This window comes from Anabrus simplex, chromosome 1 (assembly GCF_040414725.1).
Source record: "Anabrus simplex isolate iqAnaSimp1 chromosome 1, ASM4041472v1, whole genome shotgun sequence".
Classification (NCBI taxonomy): domain Eukaryota; kingdom Metazoa; phylum Arthropoda; class Insecta; order Orthoptera; family Tettigoniidae; genus Anabrus; species Anabrus simplex.
In genome coordinates this window covers 607,494,985-607,511,079 of record NC_090265.1, presented here as the reverse complement: position 1 = coordinate 607,511,079, position 16,095 = coordinate 607,494,985, and the positions used below count along the sequence as shown (strand labels likewise).

The 16,095-nt window shown below is 38.9% G+C and overlaps 1 protein-coding gene across 1 annotated transcript in view; it reads left to right on the top strand.

Moving 5' to 3' along the window:
• Nucleotides 1–16,095, top strand: part of LOC136881822 (uncharacterized) — a 474,626-nt gene that overhangs the window by 419,572 nt on the left and 38,959 nt on the right. The window lies entirely within an intron of this gene.

The following is a 16,095-nucleotide window of genomic DNA, read 5'->3' as shown; positions in this document are numbered from 1 at the left end:
CTGAGGTGCAAATTTGTGGGACATTAAATCCAAAGTGTCTAGAATAACCTAATAAATTTCTGCTCACCCAACATAGCGAAGATAATAAAGATGTCACGTTGAAGAAGGAAATTTTTTTTAAATCGCTACGGGCCTGCCGTGCGAAACAGTTTCTGCTCCCACCGCTCAAGTTAACACAGAATGCCTGACTGTCCAATCCAACGCAGCGGCGACTTATATACGCAAGAGAAGTGGAGCCGAGAACATAACATGGTGACGTAGTAGAATGGAGGCCACGAAGAAGCAGCAAACAGTCGTAGGGGAGCCTTGTGAGCAGACGCTGCAAGATGAGTGGAGTTGCAATACGTACAGCAGCAAGGCGGTGAGTAGTCAGAAGGTAAGAAGATCTAACTCAAGGTGGAGAATATGATTAGGGAGCTCGTAACTACCCGCTTGCCTGTAAATTTTTAGCGGGCTCCAGTCATATTTTAAAAAATAACTGACAAGACTTCAATTTTAATGTTGAAAATATTTCTTACTAGAAAATTAGGGGTTCCAATAATACGAAAAACGTAAAATTAAACAATTTCCTCAATTATGCCGAAATGTAAAGGGATAAACGTCCCGGATATGTTTCAAATTGTGAATCTTGGATAGCTGTATAAAACTTAAAAAATCGAATATCCCTTCCGGTCTAGATCTAGTTCCGGGAAAACAGCCTAAAATCGCTAGTTTCTTTGCTCGTTTTCTTTTTTATTCAGATCCTAGCCAAACATAATTATTTCTGTAATGTGTTCCTTAGTTCAATACCCTCAGGCTTTTTTTTATTTTTTGAAAAATATCCAAATGATCTTTAGTTATAAGGGCTTAAGTGAAACAATGCATTGACTCACATTAGCGCTCGTAGTGATAGAAAAATGCAAACTTCTAATCTAATCGACCAGATAACGATGATTAAGAAAATGATTCTAATTTTCAGGAATAAATAGGTAATATTTTCTCATACGTTATTATATTTAATATAATTTGCATGATTATCAACCTGCTCAACAACTATTGAAATCGAGGAGAAGTTTTCTTCATTCTACTGAGTGCCTTTTGGAGTCACTTCAATCATAGTGAAGGCCACACTAAATGGTCGAGATCTTGCCAAATTCTGGTTTGATATGGTACAATTGTTATTTTGAATGTACCTCTAGTATGTTTTTTTTACCAGTTAGCCTATTTCTCTTTTAAATAACAATTTATATGATGTATTGCTTCTGATACGAATAAATAAATATTTAATTTACCTCAAATTCGCAGCTTATATCCCCAGAATGTTTTCGATATTGACTTGCTTGTCTAAAGGTCTAGAACAGTGGATTTATTATAGGTATTCCAATATTCCATGCGACCTCCTTGCATATTATAAGAACTACTATTTTATATCTGGTTCTTCATACCTTTGCGAATACATATTCTCAGTCATGAACCCAAATAAGTGCGGCCAGTATCCAGTAATCGGGAGATCGTGGGTTCGAACCCCACTGTCGGCAGCCCTGAAGATGGTTTTCCGTGGTTTTCCATTTTCACACCAGGAAAATGCTGGGGCTGTGCCATAATTAAGGCCAAGGCCGCTTCCTTACCACTCCTAGCCCTTTCCCATCCCATCGTCACCATAAGACATATCTGTGTCGGTGCATGCAACGTAAAGCAAAGAGCAAAACAAAAGAACCCAAATAAGAGTAAAACCTGCACGGAACATGTGGCTATGTGGTTTGGGTCACATAGCTGTTAGCTTGCTTTCGGAAGATAGTGGGTTCGAACCCAACTCTTGGCAGCCCTGAGGATGGTTTTCCGTGGTTTCCCATTTTCACACCAGACAAATGCTGGGACTGTATCTTAATTAAGGCCACTGTGCTTGCTTACCACTCCTATCCCCCTCCTTCCCATCATCGCCGTAAGATCTGTCTGTGTTGGTGCGACGTAAAGCAAATTGTAAAAATAAAATAAATAAAAAGTAAAACCTGGTCATGTTTGTCCAGTGATACACCTTCATTCCGCTCAAGCAATTTTCACTGGCGTCACTAAACTGGTGAAATCAAAGAAATACAGAAAAAAGAAGAATTCCATTTTATTGCATTTTTCTCGTCCACACTCTCATTCTCTCTCTCTCTCTCTCTCTCTCTCTCTCTCTCTCTCTCGCTCTCGCTCTCTCTACTCTCCCTCAGACCTGAGTGACTGGGGCTACCCGAGTTCAAACCACGCGGATTGCCGACTTGGAATGACATATCATAGGGCGTAGATTTCATTTAACTCTGTCGTGGTGGAGGAAGATTCAATCGCGGAGTCCTCCATCTCGATATATGGAGTACATTGACATTGTAAATAGGTTACAGTGGACATTTGGCATGACATTATTCCATCCTGCATAAGTTGGAAATGTTTCTGACAAATTGATTAGCATCCAACGAGTCTACTCTAAATTCACAGACTTTGTCGATTATTTGTGTACAGACTTCATATCGTCCGATGCATTACTTTGGGATTCAGATTTAATTATTTCTGAAAGAAGTAACAAATGCATATGAAGAGTTTTATAGACCTTTTTTTAATTTTAAGAGAACATATCCAGATATTTAGAATTCTTGAGGCGTCAATCAGATGCAAATGCATGTGTCTTAGATTGAGTGACATAGAAAATTCTAACAGTGTCAATCCAAAATATAGACATCGGAAACTGTACGTACTTATAGTACTTATAGTACTTATAGTATTACACTAAAATTTCCTCAATATTATCATTATTAATTAAAAAGATCAATTATATTCCAATTATTTTATACAGTTATACGAATTGTAAGTTACCGGCACAATTATTTCAAACATTTCGACGAGTACGAAGTTATTTCTACGATTATTTCAAATTACATTTTAACCATGCCTCTGTATGTTTCTATATAATGCGGAGGAAATGCTACCATCGTTGTAACAGTGTCCGGTAACTTGATGCGTAATGAGATATGGCCACCGAGCGCCACGGGTACATTTCGATATGGCATAAGTTTTCCTTGATTACAATGATCTAGTAAGTGTGTAAGGTGCTACTTTTTTTGCTAGTTGCTTTACGTCGCACCGACACAGATAGGTCTTATGGCGACGATGGGATGGGAACGGCCTAGGAACGGGAAGGAAGCGGCCGTGGCCTTAATTAAGATACGACCCCGGCATTTGCCTGGTGTGAAAATAGGGAACTACCGAAAACCATCTTCAGGGCTGCCGACAGTGTGATTCGAACCCACTATCTCCCGATTACTGGATACTGACCGCACTTAAGTGACTGCAGCTATCGAGCTCGGTGTGTAAGGTGCAAAACGATTAATAAGGAGTGAAGATGACGATAATGAGGATTATGACGACCGTTGTTTTTAGGGACTTTGCATCTAGATAATCGACATCTGATACCATGATATGATATGATATGATTATTTAAAATTTACCAATTCAGTTAGGTGAATATGTAGACGATATGGTTATTTAAAATTTACCAATTCAGTTAGGTGAATATGTAGACGAGTAGAAAGTAATCACTGGATCGGTTTCGAAGTCATTCATAAAGCGATTAAAATTGAATAAAATATAATGAAGTCAATAAGGCGTTTATTTTCATATATACATCGAAATATTTATTTATTTATTTATTTATTTATTTATTTACTTATTTATTTATTTATTTATTTATTTATTTATTTATTTATTTATTCATTTATTTATTTATTTATTTATTTATTTTTATTTATTTAGGATCATTTCACAGAGCTCGATAGCTGCAGTCGCTTAAGTGTGGCCAGTATCCAGTAATCGGGAGATAGTGGGTTCGAGCCCCACTGTCGGCAGCCCTGAAGATGGTTTTCCGTGGTTTCCCATTTTCACACCAGACAAATGCCGGGGCTGTAACTTAATTAAGGCCACGGCCGCTTCCTTCCATTGCCTAAGCCTTTCCTATCCCATCGTCGCCCTAAGACCTATCTGTGTCGGTGCGATGTAAAACAAATAGCAAAAAAAGGGATCATTTCAACCTCCTATGTTTAAGTTTGCATAACTTCCGTGACTGTTGATGTTCTTTCTTTTTACGCCAATACTCCTTCATTCTCTGGCTAGCTTTTGCTCCTTCCTCCTCCGAGAACACCCTTCTTGTCCTCCTCGCTTTCTCTACCAACTGATCGTCGCCTCCGCAATTTTTCTTCTGAACATTGTTCTGTTTGTAATATCTCCCTCCTAAATGCCACATTAAGATCCTGATGAACTTCTTTTAGCCATGATGCTTGGGTCTTTCTTCTTTCCTGGAAGATGAGGATCTTATTTGCTAGCCGAACCGCTCACATTCTTCTTAGGTGTCCAAAGAAAGTCAGTTGCCTTTTTATTATCGAGGTTGAAATATACTAGCATTTTTCATACATCTCTTAATTTGATCTCAAACAGAAAGTAAACTCATTTGTTGCTGCTTACTTGGGTCCTAGAATTTTCCTCAAACATTTACGCTCTTTCTTTTCTATTTCGGTAATCCCCTTTCTAGCAATTGTCTCTGATGAGTAGAGGCAATGAGGCTTTTTTGTTTTTATTTTGCTGGTGGCTTTACGTCGCACCGACTCAGATAGATCTTATGGCGACGATGGGATAGGAAAGACCTAGGAGTTGGAAGGAAGCGACCGTGGCCTTAATTAAGGTGAAACTGGGAAACCACGGAAAATCATCTTCAGGGCTGCCGACAATGGGATTCGAACCTACTATCTCCCGGATGCAAGCTCGCAGACGCGCGTCCCTGGCCGCAAGGCCAACTCGCCCGGTGCATTCAGGTTTCACCACGGTATTATAGTGTCTGAGTTTGGCTTGGTAGGAGAGAGATTTGGATTTATAAGTTTCCTGACATAGTCTGAATGCTATCTCCGTCTTCTTTATTTATTTATTTATTTATTTATTTATTTATTTATTTATTTATTTATTTATTTATTTATTTATTTATTTATTTATTTTAATCGTATTATGATCATACTAAATAGATAAGAATAAAAATCTATTAACTTCACATCAATGACCGCAATCTACAGCCATCGGATAGCGTCGGAGGTGAGACTGAACACGTCATAAGGGATTCCAGGGTAAGAGCGCAGAAGAAAGCGCTAGATGAGTTATTCGACATTCTGTGACTGCTTTTGGCAGAAGTAGGCTTAGGAATGAACACAAAAATATTATAAATAGAAGTGTTAATCGAATAATAAATAACGTATTTGGAAGGTTAAATTAAGAATTTTGAAAAATAGCGTCGTTTTAAAATGTAATTAAAAATAAAAATTGGTATGAGTTAAAGGAATATAGCATTTAGCCAGTGAATTTAAAAAGAAATCTAGTGCAAAATATTAATATATTCCACCCTATATCAGACTAACAAGCAGTAGTTCCCCTAATATTTCTTAAAAGAAGACAAAGATACCGCAGTAGAAACCATGAAGATCCCTGAATGAGAGTACGATAAAAGTGTCGCTAATATCACCATTTAGTAGGATAGAGCGGGAAACGCTATGTTTGTTGACTTTTGCTTCTAGAAAGTAATCTAGGGCACACTTTGTTTGTTGTATTGTAGGGCCATGAGCCTTTCAGAACATGGAAACGCACGTCCTTTCTCCGTTAGACTAAGTAGTTTGTTTTCTGCTAGCAGATTATCGTCTCATTAACATAGACAGATTTTCAGCAACGACGAGAAAGTAAAGGCCTAGCATGCGGAGTGAAGCGACTATGGCATTAATTAAGGTACAGACCTACATTTGCCTAGTGTAAATATGGGGAAACAATGGGAAATCAGCGTCATGACTACCGACGCTAGGTTTCGAAGCCACATCTCCTGAATAGAAGCATACAGCTCTGCGGCACATACCGAACAGCCAACGCCTTCGGTATTTGGCTACGTAGACAGTAAAAAGCAGAGGGTGAACTGCCTGAAGGGGGACATGTGAGCCATAGGTGTTCATCCTCCGACACCGACGCCCGGGCAGAGGTGGATAAACATGACTTCCTGCACTGCACAAAAATAATTTGTCAAAAATGCTGCTATTCACCTAACGTGAGTTCCTGTGGCTTCGATCTCTTCCTCAAACTAAAGGAACCGCTCCGAGGAAAGTGTTTCCATTCACGAGACGAAATTCTGAGTACTTCAACAGGTATGCTGCTCTATCGCGTACATCAACAGAGGCGGCACTGCTACTGGGATCATGCACCTGCCACACATCTAGGATTACATTAAAGGCCTGTAGAGGCACGGTGGATCTACAATAAACGATTTCGTATAGATGTTACCACTACTTCTTTCAGCCGTCGTATAAAGCGGTGGGTGAGCTTTCTGGGGGGAGGACATGCAGCCGTAGATGTTCATCATGCTGACGCCTAAGACCGGGTAAAATGGAGGGAATCGTAAGATCCCACATAAGATGGAACGAAGAAAAATAAGACTGTGTGCTGAGTTCTCTCGTGAGTTGACTTCAGGAGATGGTTGATATGAGAGGCAGCGGACGTGGTCGTGAGTGTCAAAAAATAATTGTCTTCCACCTCGTGGTTTTTGCCAATTTATAGGTTTCGGCACTTAAGAACTATTTAAACCAGTCTTATGGTCAGTTGCCCTTCCTGACGCCAGAATTACTGTAATGAATATGGAGAGATGTATTAACTACGAAGAATTAACAGTTAAAACCCCAGCCCGGCCAGAGATCAAATCTGCGTCCGCCTGATCCGAAGGAATCTATGTTGACCATTTAATAAAAGAGTCAGACATTAAAGCTAAGCAATAGGGTTAAGGATTTCATCATGCTGACCACATTTATCTTTGGCAAGAAGAATGATCATCAGCCGAACTAAAACCGCTGGTTTATTAATGAGTCGAAATCCTAGAGCAGTCCACCTGCTAGTTCCAAAGTAGATTTTACTAACAACGTTCAATACTTCGGGAGCTTCACTTCTTCTGACAATACAATAACTAATAGGCAATAGATTGCAAGCTGAATCAAACTTCTACCACTCCTTTCGTCAACTACTTTGGGATGAGTCATTCCCCCAAGCTTCCAAGCTCACGCTGTACAAAACATATATTATACTAATTCTAACATATGGACAGGAAGTAGCAACCTTGATTAGACCTGAAGTGACGTACAAGCCACTGAAATGAAGTTCTTTCTTGTCTCCAAAAGACAAGATGGGACAAAATCAGGAATGAAAATATCCGAGAACAATTCGGATTGAACAAGACACTTTTGGAAATCTTAGAAATAAGGAAATGACGATGGTATGGATATATGAGAAGGGTGGCTCCAATTAGGACCTCCAAGAAATGTTGGTGGAAAGAGGTCGAGAGGGAGACCTCATTATGGTTGAGAAAAGCAAATTTTTTTAAAAAATAAACTCGCAAAACTTGACGTAAATTGGCAGCAGCATTCCACAGTTCTAGCTCTTCAGTCAAGCAAGTCAATGTTGAAAATGTCCTAGGGATATGAGCTACGAATTTTAGGTAAATAAAATATTATAATAAAGTATGAGAATACATTCTTTGTTTATTTCTAAAAACAGTTGAATGTTCTACTTTTAATGTGGAAAACATTTCTTAACAGAAAAGTTAGGGGCTAAGGGGCCCGAAAATATTTACAATTTTGAGTCTCGGATATCTCTATCAAACTAAAAAACCAATTTCGAAAATCACTTCCGGCCTAAATACACTTCCGGAAAAAGAGCCTAAAATCGCTTGTTTATTTACTCGTTTTCTTTTTGTTTCAAATCCTAGCCAAAATAACATATTTACACAATCCTTTCTGTAATCTGTTCCTTGTCCAATATTCTCAGGATTTTTTTTCAATTTTTGACAGGACGAACTGGAAGAGGCTTGTAAACATCCGCACCCGGCTTGCTGGAGCAGAGAATTAATGATGATGGTGACAGCGTTGAAATCATTGGAATTAAATTGAATGAACACAAATTAGAATACCGAGAGAATTTAGCCGAATAATGTGTTCACTAGATTTCTTTCATTTGATGGCAACAACGCCATGGCGTGCTACGGGAATTCTCCTTTTTCAAAAGTATTTCGACCTCGATTAGTATCGAACCCGGAATCTTAGATGAAATAATCTAGTGACTTAACCACATGGCCACTGACACCGACAATTGCACGATACTTAACCTTAAATGACTGACTTTCCAGTCAAATTTCTAGTTTTTAATATTTTGTTTACAGTGTTTTTTTCTTCCTTTTTTAAAGGCAAAACGACTGTGAGTAGAATGCCACCAAGGCATTGTATGACTGTTGAGTCTATCTAAACGTGGAGAATTACACACCGAATTCAATGAACATTTCTAGCAAGTAAAGGCATTAATTTGTTCGTTTGACAACCGTATTATACTTGATGGAAATATCGCCTGACACTGGCAGGTGAGCAACCCGTTATTCATAGAACGGCATATTGTAGAGGTAACATTTCAATTCGCCTGCACTTTAAGTTGGTTGATGCGGAATGCGATAGCGATACTGTGTGCACAGTAATAGTCACGGCATATAACCGTGTTTTGTCATACCATACATCACTTATTCATGGGTCGCTGGCCGCCAGTTCGTTCAGGCGCGATATTTTGTTTAATGTTTGACGAAGACAGAGAGGGAGAGAGAGTTTCTTCCCTTCTCTGAATCGAAATACCGGGTACCAATGTACGGCTCAACTGGCCCTTTACCTACAAACATCGGCGTGAAGCCTATCAGCAGAGTCATTCACGTACCTCTCACAGCTGGAAATACAATCGCTGTTGAACTGAACCTAAGACTATAATATGGTTATTTATTTATTTATTTATTTATTTATTTATTTATTTATTTATTTATTTATTTATTTATTTACCCTCCAGGGTTGGTTTTTCTCTCAGACTCAGCAAGGGATCCCACCTCTACCACCTCAAGAGCAGTGTCCAGGAGCGTGAGACATTGAGTCGGTGAAAATAACTGGGGAGGAGGACCAGTACCTTGCTCAGGGGACCTCACCTTCTATGCTGAACAAGGGCCTTATAAGGAGGATGGGAAGATTGGAAAGGATAGAGAAGAAGAGGGAAGGAAGTGGCCGTGGCCTGAAGTTAGGTACTATCCTGACATTTGCCTGGAGGAGTAGTGGGAAACCACGGAAAACTACTTCCAGGTTGGCTGAAGTGGGAATCGAAAACGCCTCTACTCAGTTGACCTTCCTAGGCTGAGTGGACCCCGTTCGAGTCCTCGTACCACTTTTCAAATTTCGTTGCAGAGCCGGGAATCGAACCCGGGCCTCTGGGGATGACAGATAATCACGCTAACTACTACACCACACTATTTATTTATTTATTTATTTATTTATTTATTTATTTATTTATGTATTTATTTATTTATTTATTTATTTATTTATTTATTTATTTATTTATTTATTTATTTATTTATTTATTTATTTATTTATTTATTTATTTATTTATTTATTTATTTATTTATTTATTTATTTATTTATTGTTGTGCCCAACTAAGGAGCGAGATTGAAATTATTTAGCCGACCGATGTCATTGCCTTGTTCCTCTCATAAAATCTCTTCTTCTTCTCGCTGTGGCTTTCCTTGCGATCTTCTGTCCGGGTATTGTAGATAGTAGAACTTGGATCGTCCGCAAAGCGATGATTGTCGACTAATTTTCTTAAACCTGTCTAATACAATGCCACCTGTGATGTCTATTTCCTGAACATCTTCTCAAATTTAGAGCAGCCAATTGTTTTGATTGTTTTTTCTTTTACTTTCATTGATAGGCAAGGTTCAGAACTATTTGGGTCAATCTCTGATTACTCATTTTGAGAATATTTCCGTAATATTTCAAACATCTTTTCCTGAAAGTGTCTGAGATTTTCTCTGAATGTTGTTATTAGTAACGAGATTTCCTTATCATCCGGACTCTCCCTGTACGAACTGGTCCAAAAATGTTCTTTAAGATTCTTCTTTCTTTCTTTCTTTCTTTCTTTCTTTCTTTCTTTCTTTCTTTCTTTCTTTCTTTCTTTCTTTCTTTCTTTCTTTCTTTCTTTCTTATTTTTACAATTTGTTTCACGTCGCACCGACACAGATAAGTCTTATGGCGACGATGGGATAGGAAAGGCCTAGGAGTCGGAAAGAAGCGAACATGGCCTTAATTAAGGTACATTTCCAGCATTTGCCTGGTGTGAAAATGGGAAACCACGGAAAACCATCATCAGGGCTGCCGACAATAGGGTTCGAACTCACTATCTCCTGGTTGGAAGCTCACAGCTGCGTACCCCTAACCGCTCGGCCAACTTGCCTGGTGATATACATATGATATACACGATTTCAACTGTCATTGGGACCGTCATCAGTCAGCCTAGCGACCCCGAAAGCAGTTGATTCAGCACTAATCTCGGTTATTTTAGATATATCATTTTTCATTACTTCTGATGCCCCATGTCGATGGGGAGACTGAACTTGTACTTAAGCGACATCCAGAGCGACCCCGAAAAGTATGGATTCGACACTAATATGGGTCTTTCCGATTATTTTGACATGTCACCCATCCCCATCCCAATCCCAAGGCGTACGTCACAATCACGTAATGTTAAATGATTACAAACATCGAGAACAGGTCGCCAATCGCGTAGTTTATTTTTTGAAAAGCTCAGAAATTGTTTTAATTAATGTCAGTACGGTAATAAAGGTTATGTTATTTCCATTGTGTCAGTAATTCAGAAGGGTTCAGTTACTTATATTTTAACTTCTCGGCTTGTTGTTCAGTTAAGGTTATTGTATATCATTTTACAACTCTGCTATGTAGAAAAGATTTGTTATTATATTTTATTGTGGACAGTAGTAAATTAAAATTATTATTTAGGATTTTCAAAACAATTTTGCTCTGTGAAGGTTCAAGTAACGTATTGCTTTAGTTCATAAAGCATGTACCTAGTTCATTAAACAGTCTAATTACTTTATGAACGAGAATACGATACATGAAAAGGAAACATAACTAACGATTGTTTACATAATATGAGATCCAATTCGTGATTATTAATGTACGATAATGTTCCCTGCTATATTCAGCGAAATAAGAACATTTTCATGCATTGTTTCTGTGATCAATATGTATGAACAGCGGGCAGCGACGTCACTTGTATCGATTCAGGCACCTAAAGGAATACGAGGGTAAGGGACACTTCCTTTTTAAGAAGCTAACTCCTTAATTGAACTTCATATGTGCTGTAGATTCCTGCTCTGGCGAGAACAAAAAGAGATCTGCTGTATATAGACAGAAAGAATGTAGATTTCAAAGGGAGAAAAGTGAATTGCGAGAGATGAAACAAATCGTAGCAATAGGAATGTGATTTACACAAAATTTTTGATCCGAGGGGCTGCCTAGCCGAGGCTGTAAAGGCGTGCTTGGTTCACACGGTAGGGCGTGGGTTCGATTCCTCGTCAGGATGTCGAAACATTTAAGAAACGAAATGTCCACGTCTAGAGTGGCACATGCCCATGACGTTCACTCAGCCTACACCGAGAATGAGTACAAGTTTAATTCCTGGGAACAAAGGCAGCCGGTCGTAGTGTAACCCGCTTAATGCCGAGGTTGAATTGTGAAAACCTTACCTTTAACTCCTCCATGGGATTTCGTGGTCTGTATGGAGATGGCTTTGTTTTTTCTTTTGTGTGGACTTGTGGTAGAGTGTAAGTCGCCAGATCCAAGGATCTGGGATTGGAATAGAAGTGATCGGATATCTGAAGGGCAGAATTGACCAATCTGTATCTTACATTCGTACGACATCGCCAGGTAGTAGTCCTCTGGTGATAAATCCTGTACTTGCACAAAAGCTTTACATAACCCTGCAATGCCCAGGATAACTACATTATATTAACATTGTTCATTTGAACTAACTTCTCTAATCTCAACTTTTTGTCTTCTGTTCAGTTTACACTCTATACCAACACTGTGAAAAAAACTTTTACTTTTCAAAACGGGTAATACAAAATGGCATGAGAATACTTTAGAAGCCAGGGACGTGGTTCATCCCAAATTAGTGTGTTCCAACCCAACTTAGTTGAGGTGCTTAAATACTTCAAATAAGCCTTGAGTTAGTAGATTTACTGGCGCATAAAAGGAACTCCGGTGGGACAAAATTCCGACACCTCGACGCCTCCGAAAGCAGTATAGTTAGTGAGATGTGAAAAGATTATAGTATTAAAAGGAGTTTTTTGCTTTAATATTACATATGCCCGGCAAATTCCTTCGTGTATCCGATATTTACTGTTAAAAATGTGAGGTATTTTCGTGCTGGAATAAAAACTACAATTAATTCAAAAATCGTGTTACAGGATGGCAGGTCAGTGGACAAAATTTACACACTTCATAAAGTCCATTTGGGATTATGTCCATAAAAATACACGTCTGCTATATGCGAAAATTTTAGTGACACTTCAGCTCCCTAGTGCTGAATCGGTAGACCTCGGCTATCTTCGAGATACGAATTGGCAACCTATGACACCAAAAGTGAATCGATTATGCATCGCCATACGACATCTTGTGGTGTAATCTCAAACTTCGAATACTATTGTTATTTTACAATCAAGCAAAGAAATATAGGTGAAAAATGAACTTTTGAAAGCTATTGCAATAGCTGAGGAAAATGCAAGTAGATCACATGAACACCTTAGAACTCCTAGTTGGAAAAAACAGTCACGGTCTGTACACAATGAATACAGAGAAATAATAGAGACGTAGAAGACTGCTGCGATGCAGAAAAGAGAAAATAAACAGTTGCACTTCTCCTTAACTAAGTCGACTGAACGATCTGCCACATATGGGGGAAAATCTGTTTCCACAATTAACAGAATTAAAACATTTCCTACCTGTTCCGAGGTATCTGTGGAACAGCAGAGGTGAAAGAAGGTGCGGGGGTGAACAGGTCTCAGGCTACGAAATTAAAGTTAATTTAAAATTTAACAAGGTTATATTTTCTTTGCAAAATCAAGAAATAACAAGCATGGCAGGTACAGGGTAGCAAGGCAACAAAAGTACAATTACAGTATTTACAGGATTTGGGCTTCGAGCCCCGAACTCACAATTCTTGAGCAACTAGCCCAACTTTACCCCAAAACAAGTTTTAACAGAGGGGCAGAAAACCCCATTCATGCCCAGGAGCACTTGCTCTAAATTACACAGAAAAGCCTCCTCGAGGCATACAACACTCAATTTTCAAGAAAGAGCCACTCGCTCTCAAACCTTAAGCCTATCAAAGGCCACACCAAATTCCACTTTCAAGTTGTCCTCCACGGACACGAAAACAGGGGTAAAATACCCAACCTACTGAGGCCTATTAAGTAAGGAAAGGTTAATTACGTGGCCTCTAAAATACCAACTTGAGAGGAGGCGTTCTCGCACTCCTAACACATTTTATATAAAACCTACTTGGCACTAGGCCGTTACTGCAAGGGCTAATCCCATACTAAAGAGGTGACTTTAGAATGAACAAATTTACATTACGTTAAGGAAGAAACGGTTGAGAAAAAAATAAGTTCACCTCAATGCAATATGAGTGGGAGCTTGAGAGGGTTAAGCACTCTCTATCCCAATATGCAGCTTAAGAGAGAATAGATACTAAGAGTCTTTACATTTTAGGGAAAGGTTACATGGTGGAAAAGCATCGGACCTGCCCCGAGAGTTAAACTGCTGAGCTAACAAGAAAAGAAGTTATTAAACGGCCATTACCTTGTTGTTGAACTGCTGCCCGAAGAAAGCGGCGCTTCCCGCCCCCTGCTATGTACTTTACACACCAAAAGATGTTACTGGAGTGGCGCGGAGACCCGAAAATCAGCAGTTTATATACTCTCGCGGAAAGTTCGAGGTGTTTCAGGAATGAGTACACCCGCCCACGATCATTTTATTGGCTAGGGTTAAGCAACATATCCCCTTTGGGGAAGATACACCTGATTGGTCATAAATTAACTAAATAAATTCGGGATTGGCTAAATTCAGAACAAGGGGAAAGAAAGGGTTAATATTGCCAACTTAAACCATGATTGCAAGAAATTTAACAAAGAACAAACTTATGAATTCAAATTTTCTCCAAAAAACAGTTCTTTCACTTCGCACTCGGGTGCACCATTGTAGTTCTTCAGTAGTGTCCTCTAGAAGAGAAAGTTCACACTTCTTACTACAGGCAAAACAAAAATACATCGAAAACGACCCAGTTCAGAAAGTTCAAAATTTCCAAGTAGTGACATCTTCTGAGAAACTTGAAAATTAACACCTTAGATAAAGTTCAGACTTCCTCCAGTAGGGGAGTTTCAACTGGCGCAAAGTTTGAATTAGCGACGTGGAGTTGTACCGCCCGGTACACTACCTATCCACGCAAGAGGTAGACCACTCTACTTCATTATGATTGATATTATTATGGATAATAAAGAAACATAAATCACAACAAGACATGATATGTGTGTGTGCGTGTGTGTGTGACACAATTGTGGGCTTTAGATAATAAAGGTTTGGAAAATTCATATCGATCACACTATCGATTCAATTAAATTTTCGATTCCATTCAGTTGGCAGTTCTACTCGAAGAGTTGAGTTCCCTCCTTGTCCCTCACCCCCGTAAAACGAAGTGTCACGAAAGCTTTCGCGGATAGTACAGTCTGCTTACTTTCATTGTAATTGTGTCCCCCAACCAAAACGTCCATTTCACACTATATACAAGGTGGGTGAGACGAAGTTACAGCCTATCTTCCAGGACACCTTCCTCACACGTAGAAAAAGGAAATATGTTATGAGTCCGGAAACGCTTTATTTCAATGTTATAACTCATTTCATATAACTCTACAGAGTTCATTAATCACGGGAAACACACAGGAAGAGAACGAACCAGCATACCACATTAAACACCTTTCTTGTATGAAAAGATCAAACTGCCTTCCGTTAGCATTGATACATGCATCAACCCCCGTCGCAATGAATCCTGGATGCGCTGATGTATTGTGTGCGTATGTATTAATGCTAACGGAGGGCATTTTGCATATTTCATGTAAGAAAGATGTTTAATGTGGTGTGATGGTACGTTCTGTTTCTGAGTGTTTCCTATGATTAATTTACAATATAGAGTTGTATAAAATGAGTTCTAACATGAAAATAAAGCGCTTCCGGACCCATCTCCATATATCAGTTTCTTTCTATGCGCGAGGAAAGTGTCATGAAAGGTTTTTTTTTTTTTTTTTTGCTAGTTGCTTTACGTCGCACCTACACAGATAGGTCTTATGGCTTATGGCGACGATAGTATATGGAAGGGCTAGGAGTGGGAAGGAAGCGGAGGCGCTGACCTTCTGACCCCAACTTGGCAGGTTCGAACCTGGCTCAGTGCTAAAATACGTCAGCCTCCTGTCCGTATATTTACAGACACGTAAGAGAACTCCCGTGGGACAAAATTCCGGCACCTCGGCGTCTCCAGAAACCGTAAAAGCAATTAGTGGGACATATTATTCATAATGTTCAGTATAATTTTAATTGAGCCTATTAATTGTATGCTATGAGTAACCATTGGTATTCAGACATACTATAAAAGTCGTGTGTTTTAAACAACCCATTCAAACCCACAGTATTTTACTCAAAATTTTTTGCTGAATACTTATAAGTATGACAAAAAATACGAAATAAGACGAAATACCTAAAGGGCAGCTGTATGCATTTTACATCACCTAGAAATCTATCAATTTTGATTTGTTTCCCCTCTCCCCCCACCCCCAGCTATGTCCCATACATCCGGGTACTCTTTGTTGTCTGTAAAATTTTTGTACCTCCTCCCACCACACGTCTAATTCCCAAACGCCCCTACTGTATTCATTGATATATTTTCTGCAGTTTTGAACACTGAACATATTCATTAAACTACAGTTTACATTTAAAAATATTTTATTGCCATAGATTCAAATGACATTGAACTTAGGTTTATAGCTCTAAATATATTTCAGTACTCCGAAGTTTCTCCTCTTAGTTTTTCTTTGCATGATTTCCTTTTCCATTTCTTTTGATTCCTAGCATGGTTTCTTTCCTTTCGTTCAGTTT